Source organism: Diabrotica virgifera, chromosome 7 (genome assembly GCF_917563875.1).
Source record: "Diabrotica virgifera virgifera chromosome 7, PGI_DIABVI_V3a".
Lineage (NCBI taxonomy): Eukaryota > Metazoa > Arthropoda > Insecta > Coleoptera > Chrysomelidae > Diabrotica > Diabrotica virgifera.
Genome location: NC_065449.1, coordinates 99027823 through 99037310, shown reverse-complemented (window position 1 = coordinate 99037310; position 9488 = coordinate 99027823). Strand labels below are relative to the sequence as shown.

At 35.1% G+C, this 9488-nt stretch overlaps 1 long non-coding RNA gene across 1 annotated transcript; it reads right to left on the bottom strand.

The window, feature by feature from the left end:
* Positions 1–979: 979 nt before the first annotated feature.
* LOC126888867 (uncharacterized) lies at positions 980–1451 on the bottom strand. Its single transcript, XR_007699683.1, has 2 exons — positions 1215–1451; positions 980–1116 (listed from the first exon to the last, which is right to left on the bottom strand). It is a non-coding gene; the product is annotated as an uncharacterized LOC126888867 (long non-coding RNA).
* Positions 1452–9488: the final 8037 nt, after the last annotated feature.

Genomic DNA, 9488 nt, shown 5'->3' with positions numbered 1-9488 from the left:
AAACTCCCTAAGGAAAAAAGAGAGGACGGGTAACACCATAGAAAAAAGTGTTGTGTGATTTGGTAGAATGCGATCTTACTCTTTAAAAAATATGTCACGTATTTCAGCGCCATCTCAGCACCTGGTTAAATGGAAGGATACTACAAATCTGGCCTCCACATAAGTGGTCTGTATCTTCGACATGATAGGTGTGAAATTTTAAACGTTCTTGTTGATTGGATAGGAAGGGTGCCATAATCTAGCCTCCATGCTAGGTACATAGCCTCCATACGGTACTTCCAATATTTAATATTTTATTCAAGTGGACAATAAAGGTAAAACACAAACAACTTTTGTTTCTTACTTATTTATTTATAAAATAATGTGACATTTTACATAGAAATATGAGTATTTAATTTGGATTAAATAAATGTTTACTTGTTGAACTTTTCCACCGTCTCCACACAACACCTGATGGGAGCCATTAGACCTAACAACAAAACGCGAAATAAAATGTGTATTTTAAAACTGTTGGATAAACAGTACCTACAATCAGAAAATCTCTACCTTACAATCAGAAAAACTTACCTTTAAAAAGGTACTCAAATACAAAATATCAAAAAACACTACTGAATATCAGCTTTTTATGGTGACACAAATACATCACATAACCGACCAAATAAAATAACTGAACGACAACCATAGAAAAAAGTGTTGTGTGATTTGGTAGAATGCGATCTTACTCTTTGAAAAATATGTCACGTATTTCAGCGCCATCTCAGCACCTGGTTAAATGGAAGGGTACTACATATCTGGCCTCCACATAAGTGGTCTGTAGCTTCGACATGATAGGTGTGAAATTTTAAACGTTCTTGCTGTTGATTGGATAGGAAGAGTGGCGTAATCTAGCCTCCATGCTAGGTACATCATAGCCTCCATACGCTACTTCCAATATTTAATATTTTATTCAAGTGGACAATAAAGGCACAACACAAACAACTTTTGATTCTTAATTATTTATTTATACAATAATGTGACATTTTACATAGAAATATGAGTATTTAATTTGGATTAAATATGTTTACTCGTTGAATTTTTCCTCCGTCTGCACACAACACCTGATGGGAGCCATTAGACCTAACAACAAAACGCGAAATAAAATGTGTATTTTAAAACTGTTGGATAAACAGTACCTACAATCAGAAAATCTCTACCTTACAATCAGAAAAACTTACCTTTAAAAAGGTACTCGATTACAAAATATCAAAAAACACGACTGAATATCAGCTTTTTATGGTGACACAAACACATCACATAAACCGACCATAAAATGACTGAACGACAACGAACGAACGAACACGAACATTAAACACAGATAGCGCAGGATTTGTCAAAAGTCATGTTCCACCAATCACAATGCCGACATCAGCGCCTCTGACAAAATGGAAGGAAAATAAATACGATTACATGTTTTCTATTAGAGTGCGCGGAGCATGACGACAACGAACGAACGAACACGAACACTGAACACAGATTCACAGATAGCGCAGGATTTGTCAAAAGTCATGTTCCACCAATCACAATGCCGACATCAGCGCCTCCGACAAAATGGAAGGAAAATAAATACGATTATAGTATTTTTACTACAAAAACGTTATTACGTAGGTCAAAATTTTTGACGTAAGAGAACTGTCAAAACATTAGAATGTGACTTTTCATTATTGCCGTGTTTATAATAAACATAGCAATAATGAAAAGTCACATTCTAATGTTTTGACAGTTCTCTTACGTCAAAAATTTTGACCTACGTAATAACGTTTTTGTAGTAAAAATACTATACATGTTTTTTATTAGAGTCCGCGGGGCATGGGTAACACCCATTTAACACACACGTTCCAAAAGTGAAGCCAGTTTTTGGTTTGTTTGTCACCAGAAACATGGCGGTCACGTCAAAAATAACAATAGGTTGCCAGTGGTGGGTGTTCGTTGAAGGTTAAAATTTCATAAAAAATAAAGTAAACCATCATCTAAAATTCGTAATAAAAACATATGTATGTATTGAAACATATGTACGTAATATGAGCAACTTAATAAAACATTTACCGTACACAAATTCTTCATTTTAAATACATTTCATGTTTTTATTTTAAATACTCAATGCATAACAATACCCCAAAGATACGTCGATGATCAAAATCTCTGGTGTCAGTTTGGCTTCACTTTTGGTCATAGGATTACTCGTCCTCTCTCTTTCCTTGTCTAAGTACGAGAATGTTCTGGATGTCATGGAATAACCCAGAAATGTCTGGTGACGTCTAGAACGTCAGAAAACTATATAAACATTGTGTTTGACATTTGATAGTTCAGTTGTATTTTGAGATTTTGAGTATTTAAAGTTGTCAGTTTGTTCAAGTTGTTAACGTATTGTAATATTGTATTGGAGTTTAAATAAAGTATTTTTAAATAAAGTATTGTAAAGAACTTGTAACATTGGTGACAGCGGTGGGATAAGAAGACATTAAGTAATTTGTATATGGTCAATACAAGATCTACTAAATTCGAGAAAGAAATGGATACATCCGGACCACCAGAATGGTTTTTAAATATGGAAGAGTTGAAAGAGAAACGTAGGCAAGCAGAGAAAGAAAATGAAGAGAAACGTAGGCAAGAAGAGAAAGAAAATGAAGAGAAACGTAGGCAAGCAGAGAAAGAAAATGAAGAGAAACGTAGGCAAGAAGAGAAAGAAAATGAAGAGAAACGTAGGCAATCAGAGAAAGAAAATGAAGAGAAACGTAGGCAAGAAGAGGAGGAGAGGCGTAGACAAGTAGAGGTAGAAATAATAAATAGTTTGTCACAAATTCAAGAAAATTTTACATTAGAGGTAAGTCAAATTAATAGTAGAATTGACACATTAGAAGAAAAACAAAACTATTTAGATAATAAACTAGAACAGCAACAAAATGATTTAAAGCAACAACAAGATAATTTAAAATCTAGTTTAGAAAGACAAATAGTTATGTTAGAACGAAAAATTGATACCCAAGCTTCTTTATCTCGTATTGTTTCAGTAACGAATGTCGAATCTGAAACAGCCCCTTCATCTTCACATCCCCTAAATCTTCTTGAATCAGGCACAATCAGAAAGAGCAAAATTTTGAAACCACCCACCTTCGATGGCCAAACAGCATGGGAAACGTATCGTTTCCAATTTGAAGCTGCAGCAAGAGCAAATGGCTGGACTGAGAGAGAAATGGCAGCTTCCTTGGTGGTGTCGCTTCGAGGCCAGGCAGCAACCGTCCTTCAATTTCTTCCTCAGGATTCACCTAGTTATGACTCACTTGTTCAAGCTTTAGAAACAAGATATGGCCAACAACATCTGAAGCAGGTTTTTCAAAGTCAGCTTAAAGTTCGGTATCAAAAACATAACGAGAGCCTACAAGAATTTGAAGCTGATATTAAAAGATTACTACATTTGGCATACTCTCAGGCACCTAAAGATTTTCTTGAACAAATCGGTATACAGGCATTCATAGACGGACTACATGATATTGAAATGCAACAGGCTCTCCGATTACAACAACACAAAACGCTAAATGGAGCACTAGTTTCAGCCCAGGAGTTTGAAGCGGCTAAAAGTATTTCAAGATCTCGCCCAAGATTAAAAGAAATAAGATTTCGAGAAGATGAAGAAGTCACTACCACAGATAATCGACAACCTATTTTGTCCCAGATGTTGAACATACTCCAAAACCTTCAACAAAATCAACAAAAAGCTCAAAATCAAAACAGAAGATGTTTTAACTGCGGAAGAATTGGACATTTGCAGGCCAATTGTAGAAGCCGATCCCAAACGAGAAAGAAAGAATACAAGAATGATGTCAGAAGGTCGCCTAGATCGACATCCAGAAGCCCATCATATAGTCCTACTAGAAATATTAGTAGAGATAGGTATGTAAGAAGTCGATCTCCCACAACTGACCACAGATATTCAAACAATAGCCAGGGAAACGAATAAAAGTCGACACAGGGGCGGGCGTCGGCTGAATCTAATAAAAGCCCCCAAATTCGCAGTTATACGTTAAACAAAAATGAACAGAATTTATTACTTAAGGGCTACGTTGACAATCAAAAATGCACTTTTCTTATTGATACCGGTGCAACAAGATCTTTCGTTCGCAAAGAACTTCTCAACAGAAAACTGCAGCCATCTAAAACAAACTTAGTTCTTGAAACAGCTTCAGGTCAAACCATTCCAATTCATGGAGAAGTATCGGCGACCATAAAGATTGGCAACACCTTGATAAAACACATATTTCTTGTAGCCGATATTAAAGATGAATGCATTCTTGGAATGGGATCTACGAAAAAAGGTCGCCAACAATTGGTCGAGCGAAAAAATGTCGCGCACATTTGAGCGCGTATCAAAAGGTCGCCGGCGAAAAAACAGCGCCGACGAAATAAGGTCGCGTGCAATTGATCGCGCGAAAAAAGATCGCGTCAGAAAATATGTTTTCATTTGCATACTTTAACTTTCCTTCACACTTAATCCAGGCTTAGGTCAGATTTAGATGATGCAATAGAACTAAAGGATTGCTGTTAAATAATGACCCAAACAGTTAAATATTTTCTTATTAGTCATTTTAACCTATTGGTAAAAAATATTTCGTCAACCCAATATTGACTTCTAAATGACTTTAGTTTTATTTTCCACTTTAAATAATAGGAAAATAATTGGAAGTAAATAATCCTATTTGAAATTGATCATGTAAAATGTTCGACCAATTTAATGGTCGAATTAAGGTAATTTTAACTGTAAATGTTGTAGGGAAATTACCTAGAGGTATTATTTCACGACTTGGCAGTGTCGCAAAATTTACCCTTGGTTATTTAAGAGTAAGTTTTAATATAAGCTTAATATATTTTACAGGGTATATACTACATATAGATAGGGTAGGTTAAGGGCTACCATCTTTATTAAAATAAAATTTCCCAAATAAAATAATGATATTGTGGTTAAAAATTATATAACAGGCACAATTTCATTAATACATTGTCACTGGTGAGTACTTATTGAAGATATCATAGTTAAAGAATACATTTATATTAATAACAGATTTGCATACTTTAACTTTCCTTCACACTTTATCCAGGCTTAGGACTGGCAGTTAGTAACTGGCGTGTTTAAAAGTTTTTTTAATTTTAATTTTTTTATTTTTTTCTAATTTTTATTTATTTTTTTTTATTTTTATTTTTTTGTGTTTTTTTAATTTTTATTTTTTTTTTAATTGTTTTTTAGTTTTTTATACTTGCAGTTGAAAATTTTGGGCAATTCCTCTTAAATATTCTAGATTTGGCCGGTTCCCGTATTGCAAACAAATCGTTTTTATTCGCCGCGCTGTATCTTTATAATTTTTTTTTTTTTGAGGTTGTTGGTTTCCAGCTATGTATTGCTCCACTTTTAATCGATTTAAACTCTCTTCTTTCTTTAGCCCCGTAATAAACTTCCATAGATTTGGGTGTGCTGCATTTAATATCGAGGAGAAGCTGTTGTGCCAACCTTCGACAGCATTATTAGTACGCGGTAGATCTTCCTCTATAAATTCGAAGCAATTCCAAAGATTCCTTGGAAACATTGGCGGTCTTCTTTGTTGTCGTCGATCCAATCTGCCTATCCATACATCCTCAAAGTAGTTTATTAAAGGTGTTAGTAAATTTTCATTTTGAGTGTAAAACTCGCTGTCCAGTAGCTCTCCGAATGTTGCAACAACATCTACTTCAGGTACGAAGGCTAGGGCTGCCAATTGTCGCAGATGTAGAGCAAAATTCGCGTCTTCTGTATAAACTTGTTGCAGTCCTGTACCTTGCATGTTTCTCCACAAACATTGTGTGAAATGAAAGAAACATCCACGGATTCTGACTTCAGGAAACTCTTGTTGTAAAGCATTAATTGCTGCTTTTTCATAATCCACCATTATTGTTGTAGGACGTAAACCTGGTCGTAACGTTTTTAATTCATGGAAGAGTCGAGTGTATGTTGCCTGAGTTTTATTAGGAAGTAGAACAAAAACAGTTGGAATAACGTTGCTATACTGTACGCCATGTATTGTATACAGCTGACCAAACAATAGAGGAGTACATGTGAATGTTCCATCGGCATACCAGTGTTCACAGCTCGCCATCAAAGTTAAATTTCTTTCAGTGGAAAATATTAAAATTCTCTGTTCGTTTGGACCACTGTCAAATAAAAGAAACGGTTCGCCGTTATTGTTTCTGGTGTATTCTTCCGGAATAATAAGCTCTGTTAAGCTTCTTGGATTTGCCGGAATAGCTTCCACTCTTTGGCGTGTGTTCTGAATAGTTCGCTTTAGGGATGAAATAGAAGGTAGCTGCCCAGTTGCACCCACAGACACTTCTTGTGAAACGGTAGCTATGATTCCTTGTGTTGTTAGTTCAACTTGATGAGCCAGTTCTTTCATTCTGTTACAAGCCTTTTTTGCTTCTAATATTGACGCATCGGCAACGTGGTTGTGACTTGTACTTTTCACTACTTCATCTCCCACTGTGTGAACTCTCCCGGTACATTTATGCTTATTGTACTGAGCGCACTTCCAAATTGTCTTTTGATCAATCGTTTTTTCCTTTCTATGGATATATCCATTATACACCAACATATTGGCACCTTTTTGACTCTTTACGTAAGTTAAGACCATCTTGACAAATCGACAAGCTAATGAATAATGAGATATACGATATTTTTCCCATCTTCTTATACATCCAAAATATATTAAAAAGTAATAAAAGTACGTTTCACGAATATGGAATAATAATTACCACATTAGTGAATAACGCACAATTAGACAAAGAACTTTTGTACAATATTTATTTTAGGATTTCCAATAATGTCTTATCGTAATGACTTCATGGAATTCCTAATAAATACCTACACAATAAGGTGCCCTTATCTAAACTACTTATTCTTCACTAATCTGCATAACGACTTTCTACTAAGAACCAATTATGCTAATTACCGGTCTCTGAAAATACCAAAAATAGGTAAACTGGTACCTGGTATTCGTTTGTATGTAATATATACTGTAAATAGAACTATTATTACTGTACATTTTTAACGATATCCGATTAGGAAGAGCAAACACTTTTAAACACGCCAGTTTTTTGCTGACAGTCCTAAGCCTGTAAAAAGTGTGAAGGAAAGTACCTTTCTGAATTTAGATCCATATATTAAAATTATTCACGTAGAACAAAAAAAATACTTTCTTCATGTTAAAAATTGTTCAATTTTCAAGTATATTCACTTGAATAACCTGAAAATACCATATGAAATAATTTCCCATTCTCCTATATTTCCCATCTTCCTACACATCCAAAATACATTAAAAAGTATTTAGATATACGTTATTTTTCCCATCTTCTTATACATCCAAAATACATTAAAAAGTAATTAGATGGAATTCCAAGACTAATCGGCTCATAATGCATAAAGTTAAAGTATGCAAATAGAATTTCTTTAGAACCTTTTTGAAAACCAATTGAATGGTTTTAATAATGTAAAACATGACGCGATCTTTTTTCGCGCGATCAATTGCACGCGACCTTATTTCGTCGGCGCTGTTTTTTCGCCGGCGACCTTTTGATACGCGCTCAAATGTGCGCGACATTTTTTCGCTCGACCAATTGTTGGCGACCTTTTTTCGCGACACCCTTGGAATGGACATTATGCAAAACAAATTTATCATAGATCTTCAAAATAAAATTTTGTTTATTGAAAATGAAGAAATAGTCTTAAATTTTGAAGAGTCGACACCTCAAGTAAGAGTTATAGTTAGTGAAGATACAGAAATTCCTCAAAATTCTGAAAGTATAGTCCTGGCGAGGCTGAGTCAAAAACCTGAAGGTTTACATTTCGGCGTTGTTGAAAGCGAGGAACTTGTTAATGACGGAATCTTGATAGCCAGATGCCTTGTGAATGTAGATGAGATAATTCCAGTAAGGGTTGCTAATTTGTCCAAAAAGACTTTTAAGTTGAAGAAAGAACAACAAATAGCACTCTGTACACCAATAGAAAAAATAATCAAGTGCGAAAAGTGTCTGAAAAAGAATACAGCTTTAAGTTACCAAGTTGACGCTAACTTGGCGAAAGAACTGATCAAAAATGTTGATCACTTAAGAAATGAAGAAGTAGAAAAAGTTAATGAATTTATTAATGAAAACTACGACATTTTTGAATCCGAGAAATCTACAGGGCGTACTAGTCTAGTTCAACATAGAATTGATACTGGGGATGCAAGACCAATTCGTCAAGCCCCACGCAGATTACCGTTTGCTAGACAAAAAGAAGTTGAAAACATAATACAAGACATGATAAATTCCGATATCATCGAAGAAGCTTCGGGCCCCTGGTGTTCACCAGTAGTCTTAGTAACTAAGAAAGACGGATCTACTCGTTTTTGTGTAGACTACAGAAGATTAAACCACGTTACACAAAAGGACAGCTATCCATTGCCACGAATAGATGATACACTAAACACTTTATCAGGTGCTAAATGGTTTTCGACTCTAGATTTAAAAAGAGGCTACTGGCAAGTAGAAGTACATCCTGATGATCGAGACAAAACAGCTTTTTCAACTGGCCGTGGTCTCTATAGGTTTCAGGTTCTACCATTTGGTCTTTGTAATGCTCCAGCTACGTTTGAACGCCTGATGGAAATGGTTTTAAGAGGACTTACTTGCAGAACATGTCTAGTATATCTTGATGATATAATGATTATGTCCAAAACCTTTGATGAGCATCTGAAAAACTTAAGCGAGGTATTTGACAGATTGCGAAATGCCAACTTAAAGCTTAATTATAAGAAATGTTCACTATTTCAAAGAGAAGCGTACTATCTAGGACATATAGTTTCAGCAGATGGAATTAAAACTGATCCAGAGAAGATTTCAGTTATTAAAGATTGGCCTAAACCAGGAAATAAAAAAGAAATTAGAAGTTTTCTTGGACTCTGTTCATATTACCGAAAATTCATAAAAGATTTTGGCCGCATCGCTAAGCCCCTTTATCGACTAACCGAAAACAACATTGAATTTGACTGGACACCGGATTGTCAAAATGCCTTCGTAGATTTAAAAAAACTACTTACAACAGCACCTATCCTAGCCTATCCACGAGAAGATGGAAAATTTCTGTTGGATTGTGACGCATCTCAGCATGGTATTGGCGCTGTATTATCACAAGAACAGGAAGGTGAAGAAAAAGTTATTGCATATTTTAGTAAAACCATAGGAAAGGCAGAAAAGAATTATTGCGTTACCAGAAAAGAGCTCCTAGCTATTATAAAAGCCCTAGAACACTTTCATACCTTCCTTTATAACAGAAATTTTACAATTAGAACAGACCATAGCGCTTTGCAGTGGCTAATGAATTTTAAAAAGCCAGAAGGACAAGTGGCTCGATGGATAGAGAGACTGCAACAGTATAACTTCGACATAGTACA